At 57.8% G+C, this 7,876-nt stretch overlaps 1 protein-coding gene across 2 annotated transcripts in view; it reads left to right on the top strand.

Moving 5' to 3' along the window:
* Positions 1-631: 631 nt before the first annotated feature.
* Positions 632-7,876, top strand: part of SOCS6 (suppressor of cytokine signaling 6) — a 34,914-nt gene continuing 27,669 nt past the window's right edge. The window contains exon 1 of one of the 2 annotated variants that reach the window (XM_075532597.1): positions 632-704. The gene's annotated coding sequence lies outside the window, so the exon portion shown is untranslated. Of the gene's footprint in view, positions 705-4,764; positions 4,893-7,876 lie in introns of those variants that run through there. The other variant, XM_075532598.1, reaches the window with a different exon arrangement.

The following is a 7,876-nucleotide window of genomic DNA, read 5'->3' as shown; positions in this document are numbered from 1 at the left end:
TTAATCGGGAGAAGCGTGGGAGGGGTCTTTGGCCCTCCACTCTGGGTGGATTGGGGCAGGGGGGTCTACCAGGCACATAGGCCAGGGGACAAGTCCCTGGGACTGAGGCCACAGAAATCTTTCTTTTTCTCCTTACTGAGCTCCCAGGGAGTGGGCAGCAACGGAGGAACTGGCTCAGAGCAGACTAGGCCCCAGGACCATTAGGAGTGGGGTGTGTAGTTCCTTGTACCCGCTGCCCCCCACCCCCACCCCCTTCCTCCAGTCCCTTCATGCTGCCCTCAAAGCTCAGGCCACTCCAACTCCAATCCCCACTCCTGCCGCCCCTCCTCCCCCCGCCTCTGGCACACCCACCCCCACCCCCAGTTTCCAACCATCGCCCCCTCCCTTGACCCTATGACGCCCCGTCCCTACAGGTCCCCCCTTCTCCTCTCCGTCCCCGTCCCCCCGCCCCCAGCCCCGCCGACCCTCCGGCCCCATTCTCTCCCCTCCACCCCTTCGATCCCCACCCCCCACTCCCGCCCCTCTCGTAACCCCGCGCGCGCCCCCGGCCCCGCTCGGCCGGCGCGCTCCTCGTCCCCGCGGCGGTGGCGGCGGCGGTGCAGGAGGCGGAGGAGGAGGAGGAGGAAGAGGCGGGCGGAGGCGGCGCCGGAGGAGGGCCGAGCGGCAGTCGCGCCGGCGCGGGCGGAGGACTCGGAGCCGGCCGGGTGAGCGTGCGGGCCGGGGGCGCCGCTCGGGCCTGGTCGCCGTACGGGCGGCGCGGGCTCGGCGGGGCGGGGCGGGGGCCCTGCGAGCGGGGGCGCGCGGTCGGGGTTCCGGGGACCCGTCTCCGCCGCGTCCGCGTGCCCATCGGCCCGGCCCGCAGGCCCGGCCGCGCCTTTGTTGGCCGCGCGGCCCGAGCCGGAGCCCGGGCGGGCGCGGATGCCGGGCCTGCGGGCCGGCCGGGGCGGCGGCGCCCGGGGCCCAGAGCGCGGGCCGGGCGGAGGACGCGGGGCCCGGCCTGGGCAGGCGCGCCCGCGCGGGGCGGGCGCGGGAGGGGTCAGCGGGGCTGGGGCCGGCGGCCTGCACCCCCAATGCGCTCGGGGTGGCGGCCCCCGGGGCAGCCGGAGGCCGCTCGTGGCCCCAAAGTTGGAGTGTGCGGGCTCCCGGCCGGGCGGCGCCCGCACAGTGAAGGGCGGGCCAGGAGGGGCCTGGGGTGGCCCGCGGCTTCCAGCCGCCCTGGCGATCGCGTCGAGCTCACTTTACCACCAGTGCCCGAAACTCAGGCCACAGGGGCGGTGGGTGAGCCTGGTGCTGGGGGAGAGGGGGTGAGACCCCGACTTGCCTCAAGTTCGTGCGTGATTCACTGTGTTGTTGGAATAAAGCATTTGTAGCCAAACAAAAGTAAACTTCCCCCTGCTGCCGGATCAACTACCTGCCATGCTCTCACCCTGGGCGGGCGTGTGGGCGGGCGCAGAGTCCGATGGCCACCTTGGTGCCCTGAGCTGGCAATCCACAGGGCGCCCGTGCAGGACTTGCGACGACAGAGTATTGGGTGCTTTGGACACCAATAAGAGCCAGCCCTGTTTAAAGAAGGGCTGGGCTTAATGTGCTGGCTGGGTAGGAGAAACCCTGAAAAAGGGGGCTAAAAGCTTAGTTTCTGCTCAATTGGACATCGCCGAGAGTGGACAACCGAGTTCCAGAGGTTTCTCTGTTTTGAACAGCGTGGACCTGGCCCTCAGCCTCTCTTCCTGCCTTGGGGGAAGCTGCCTGACTGATGGCTGTGGTGGGGTTCGTGTGGCCAACACTTTATACCTAAGGGTGTGGGTGAGCTTGCCCATCTTTCCACCTGGATCTCTCTGGACCTTTGACCACTTCCTGTACAGGCTGCCACTTTAGTACCTTCTGAGTCACGGGGAAGCCCCTGGACTGCCCTTCTTGCAGTGGGGAGACAAATCATAAGTTCTGCCACCACCCAGGGACACGCCCTCTGTGTCACCTGGCCCCCTTCCCTGGCTGGGAGTGTCCATGGAGAGCTCAGGTGCCACAGGCGGGCTTGGTGGACAGGTCCTGAAGCTGACCCAGTGCCCACAGTCACACTTCCCTCTGTTCCTGCTTTGGGCCTGGGCCTCTGTTAAGGGCCCTGAAAGCCAGTATCTTCTTGAAACTGCCTATCCATGTTATCCGTTTCCTGTACACACTGCCAGTTATCAGGCAACTTTGGTGCTGCTCATAATATGATTTAGTTTGCTCCCAGAAGAAATTGTGTGATCTTATTTCCAAGTGTACTCAGAGAGGTGGCGGAGTAGGGGCAATGTTGTATCCACTGTTCACTCTGTCTCAAAGACTATTGCTAAAGAGAGTTGGGTCCTGCAGTCAGAGCGCTCTGTTACTATCTGGGAGGCTGGTGGTTTGAATCCATCCAGGGGTGCTGATCTACTTGCAGATGTTGACAGCCAAATGCCGACCCTGTAGAGAGTGTACAGTTCGACTGTGACACACAGTCACCATGAGATGGGATCCATTCAGTGGAGCTGGTCCTGTTCTTCATCTCTCCCCGAAGTGTCATGTGAAGTGGGTTGGAACACATACTGGAAAAGGGGGCTTCCAGACGTTTGGGGAAGGATGGAATGAAAAGTTCATGGAATTCTCCCATAAACTTTTTTACTATTATTTTATTTTATTGGGGGCTTTTATAGCTCTCATCACATCCCGTACATATAACCATTGTGTCAAACACATCTGTACATATGTTGTCATCTTTTTCATAATATTTTTCTCCTGTAAACTTGTTGAAGATCCTTGGTATATATGAGGCCACATTCTGTGGTGTGTATAATGTCCCATGGTGTTTATAATCTGCAAAGGCGTTCTGGTGGCAGAGTGGTTATGCACTGGGCTTCAAACCACAAGTCAGCAGAAAGGAGATGCTTTCTATTCAGAGTTAGTTTCTATACAGTGACAGCTCAGAATTATACTCTCTTGAACCCTCTAGGGAAGTTCTGCCCTGTCGATAGCTGTGAGCCGCCATCGAGTTTGGTTTTGGTTTAAAGCTGGTGAAAGAATTCCTGGTGGTGCTGTGAGTGAGACACTGGACTGCTAACCTCGTGGTCAACAGTTCCAATCCCCTTGCCACTCTGGGGAGAGAGGAGGCTGTGTATGTTGTGTGGATTTGCAGTCTCACAAACCTAGTACGGCCCTTGTGCTCTCGAGTCAGAATCGACCGGATGGCAGCAAGTTGGGCTTTGTAGAGCAGACGGATGTGTCTGCATCCCAGGTTAGTGCTTCGAGCGGCTCAGGGGGTCAAGAAGGCCCTGAAAAGACCACTTTCTGCCTGTCACTCCTCCTACAGGATGAGAAGGTCATTGCCCTGATGCCGCTTTAACAAATACCACAAACACCTTCAGCCCTCCCCGTTCCCGAGGCTGTGTCTGGCTTCAGGGAGGCGCCTTCTAGGCAGGCAAGTTCTCTCTCTGCCAGCCATGGTGGATGCTCCTGGTCACTTCAGTGTGTCCTTGCAGGGTCCCCAGCGCTGGTTCTCCTGCTTCCTGGTTTCTGTCTCTTTCCCATCTCAGAAGGGACTGGAACAAGACTCTCTGCACTAGTCTGGCTTCATTGAGGCAGAGAGGCAGCTCATACCCTTACGGGAGTCTTACCACAGGCCTGGAGGTGAGGCATCACCACCCAGTCAGTGTGTGTGGGGGGGTGCTCAGTCCAAACACCCCTCTCATTTCCTCCATGCTCCCTTCTGAAATGACAGGCATGCCTTGGTTGCCTCTGAGCACTTTTATATGAGTCTTCCTCCCTGTGGGGGGCAGTCCTCATACCAGCCCAGGCCACAGAAGGACAGATGCCATGTCCATGTGGACAGTGGTTCAGGGAGCAGGCATGGGCCATGCCAGCTGCTGGACAGCATCACACCCAGGTTGGGATCCAGGCACCTCTGCCGACTTCGGGGTCTTCGCTGGAGACTTCCCTAAGCATTAGTGCTTGCTTTGGTGTTAAAGTTCCCACTGGGACAGTCGGCACCAGAGCGTGAGCCGGACCTGGACGTTTGGATCCACATGGCACTTAAGTCCCCCGGGAGGTACTGGGCATGTGCTAGAGGAGATTCTATAGCCAGCTCCAAGACCCTGAGGGAGTCTGCTGTCTTCTCAGAGTCTCCTTCCCTACATAGGCCACCTCCCAGTTCCTAGCAGTGTATCCTCTTGACCACAGCAGTGAGGTTTCCATCTGGTTCTAAAATACCCTTTATTTCTGCGTCTGTCCGAGCCCATCTTGAACCATCCCCTGCCTTACCTGGGAGGTATGCTCCACTTGCTCTGGTTGTCCGGATATCAGGTGGCACCCCTACCTTTGATACAGGGGCTCCCTCTGCCTCGCAGGCTCCTCAGGAGTTCTGCCTGTGTTTGGGTCATTAGCGAGTCTCATTGCAGGTGCCCCTACCTCATCTGAGGGGGCAGTGGTGGGTGGTACAGGGGATACCTTATGGGCCCTCCCACCCAGGAGGCCTGAGTCTGGTTCAGCCAGAGCACCTCCAGCGTGACCGCGGAGGAGGCTTGTATGCTGCTAGAATGCTGATTGGGTGTCAGCACAGCTTGTAGACTAGGAAGAAAGGCCTGGTGATCACTTGTGGAAATAAGTCAGTGGCACCCAGTGGCTCACTAAAATCGGTCCTGTCCTCAGCTGACCGTGGGAACAGTATGGGACTTGGGGTCCAATGGGTGTAGGGTCGCCAGGAATTGCCCTGGTGGCCACGCATGGCCCCATCACTCTATCAGGGGCCCTGTGTTTCTCCCTTGTAACACTTTGTGTTTTGCTTACAGGTTGTTAGTCTGACCTGTCCTGTAAGTTCCATTGGAACAGGTTTGCAGTCTGCCCACTCCCTGCTTCCCCCCGACACCCCGGTGGCCGAGGTGAGCGGGATAGGCGAGGAGGTGCTGTCCCTGACCCGCAGAAGCTCCACAAGTTGACGTCTTCATTTATGTAGGTGTGTAGGCCAGTAGTTGAAGCCACCAGACGCTCTGTGGAGAGAAAGACAAGCCCAGAAACCTGGGGAGCCCGGCAGCCCCACTCTGTCCTACAGGGTTACCGGGAGCCAGGCAGCCCCACTCTGCCCTACCAGGGTCACTGGGAGCCGGGCAGCCCCACTTGCTGCCCCAGGTTGCTGGGTGCCCGGGTAGACTTGAAGGCAGTGGGTGGGTTGTATGCATATGAATGGCACTATCATGCTGTATGTGCATCTTAGAAACCTGTTAGGTTTTGTATCTTATATTCATCCCTGTCTTGGCTCGCCTGCCCAAGGAGCCCTGGTGGCACTGCCAGTTAAGTGTAGGGCTGCTTACCGTAAGGTTGGCGGTTCAAATCCACCAGATGTCCCTTAAAGAAAGATGAGGCCCTTTGCTCCTGTACAGATGTACAATCGTGGCAATCTCTCCAGGTCTGCTCGGAGTCAGGGTTGACTTAATAGTAGTGAACTGGTTGGCTTCTGGACGCCTTTGCCTGCTTGTATCTCCCAGAACCCAAGCCCGAGGCAGGGACTGCCTGTCCTGATCAGAGAGTGCTGTTCTCCCTGTGTCTGAGCTGGCTTAGCTTCATAAGGGGAAGTTTCCCTTACCTGGAGTCAGACTTCTGGCATCCTCAGCCACCTGACCTGGAGGTTCAGCAGTCAGCGAAAACTGGGAACCGGCAAGCTGGGTTCTGACACCAACAGCCCCTCTCCCGGCTGAGGTTGGCGCTCCCCCACTTGGCTTCACAGGCAGGCTGAGCTCGCTGCCTGAGGCTTGACATTCCTTCTCGCTATGGTGAGTAAGGTGGAGAATGGCTGACCACCTCCTGCTTCAGCAGAGAGAAGGAGATTCCGCCTCCACACCAGTCCAAGGCTCATTGCCATAGGCAGCCGGACCTCCAACCTGCTTTATCCCAGTTAGCAGCACTGTGCCTCCCGTGCCAGGATTGAGCCAGCATCCGTAATCCGTGACAGTGGCCACGCAGAACTCAGACAGCACGCACGAGGATGGGTTTATTAGGGAAGCTAATGGGTTACAACATGGTAAGGATGCAGGCCTTTGTCTGCCATGCCTCTTCTCAGCCATGTCAGCAGCCATGTCTCTCAGGTCCTGTTCCAGGTGGTCCCTTTGGCCTCTGCCTCCATGAGCCAGCAAGCCTTCCTGTGGCCCTGCTCCGAGGTCTCAGGCCACTCCCTGCCCTGCTCCGTGGTCTCAGCCCGCTCCCTACCCTGCTCTGTGGTCTCAGCCCCCTCCCTACCCTGCTCTGTGGTCTCAGCCCCCTCCCTGCCCTGTTCCATGGTCTCAGCCCGCTCCCTGCCCTGCTCCGTGGTCTCAGCCCGCTCCCTGCCCTGCTCTGTGGTCTCAGCCTGCTCCCTGCTCTGCCTCATGGTTGCTGTACTGCAGCCTGTGGTCCCCCTGCTGCCAGGATCTCAAATGCACTCCACTAGTGGCTCTTCTTTCTTGAGGGCCCTAAGAGTCTGTCTATCCCCCCTTCTGGATGGCTCTCTTGTGCCCATCAGAAGGGCAAAGTGGGGTGATCCCCAAGTTAGAGTCTTCTACACCTTATTTGCCTTCTCCCATCCTGGTGGCATAATGACTACAATCCACAAGGTCAACAGGTTGAAACCACCAGCCATTCTATGGGAGAAAGACAGACTTTCTTTTCCTGTAAAGAGTTAGTCTCAGAAACCCACAGGGGTGGTTTTGCCCTGTCCTTGAGGGTTGAAATTCACTTGATGGCAGTGGGTTTTACCCACCTCCCTGGTGAGAATTACAAACTCTGCCAATGGAAGAGCCGTCACAAGTGATTTCCCATCTCCACCAAAGTAATGCGTGCCAGTGTGTTACCGCAGTTCCAGAAACGTAGCAAGTTCTAATAGCAATACTCCATTTAAAACGTACTTAATTAGTCTGCAGCATCCCTGTATAAGCGTTGTTTCTTCCTTAAGAAGCAAGTGTGAAAGGCGTGAGACTAGAGGAAGCGGGAATGTGGGAAAAAGGGAGAGACGACATTGGGTGTCTGCAGACCCATGGGGTGTGGGACTAGCGTGGGGACCCTGGGCACTCCAGGCAGCAGCCAGTGGAGGGGCGGGTGGACAGGCAGCAGTCCGGTTGCTTGGCAGGGGGTCTGACAATGGCGTGGCCAAAGGAATGTGTTTTTCTGTGTTAGTTGTTATTTTTCTGGAGACCTTGCCTTTGAGGGGATGTCTCTGTTCTGACTGTTGGTGGATGGGCCAGTTGCTGGTGGCAGTTTGGTCAGAGTCCACTAGATCATGCTGAGACCTCGGCCGTCAAGCCAGGCCAATGTCTTGGCATCACAAAGCCCGCTTCACGTCTACAACACCCACGGTCCCCGTCTGCGCTCCCCATCTCGGGCCCCGCGCCTCCAAGCTGCCACCATATGTAAAGAGGAGCTGGCAGGCTACCTGCCAGCACTGCCATCTTTCGGCCTAAAAGTCACATCTGTGTCACTTTGGCTCACCGTCCATTTTCTGTGACCAGTCCTCGATCTGCAGGGAATGCCAAAGCATGAACTCAGTCACCGGCCCGTACAGGTGCGCCCAGCTGGAGCGGAAAATCCCCCTTGAACTTAAAACAACACACACAAGCACACGCTCACTGTGGTGCAATAGTTTAACAGAGGGTTTGCCATGTGACCCATGAAGTGGACAATTCAGTGACAATCACCACACTGTGTGGCATGTTCCCAAGGGGTTTTCATCCCCCAGGCAGGAACTCGGTGCCCCCACAGCACACTCCATCCTCCCCTGTCCCACCCCTCCCCTCTCAGTAGCCACCGATGAGGCTCTGTCCCCATGCAGTGGCCTCTTCAGGATACTTCCATGGGATCAGACAGTATCGGGCCTTCACTGTCCGTCTAGTATATCGTG

This window comes from Tenrec ecaudatus, chromosome 15 (genome assembly GCF_050624435.1).
Source record: "Tenrec ecaudatus isolate mTenEca1 chromosome 15, mTenEca1.hap1, whole genome shotgun sequence".
Lineage (NCBI taxonomy): Eukaryota > Metazoa > Chordata > Mammalia > Afrosoricida > Tenrecidae > Tenrec > Tenrec ecaudatus.
Note: the sequence above shows the minus strand (reverse complement) of the source record. Positions and strands in the feature narration are given on the sequence as shown.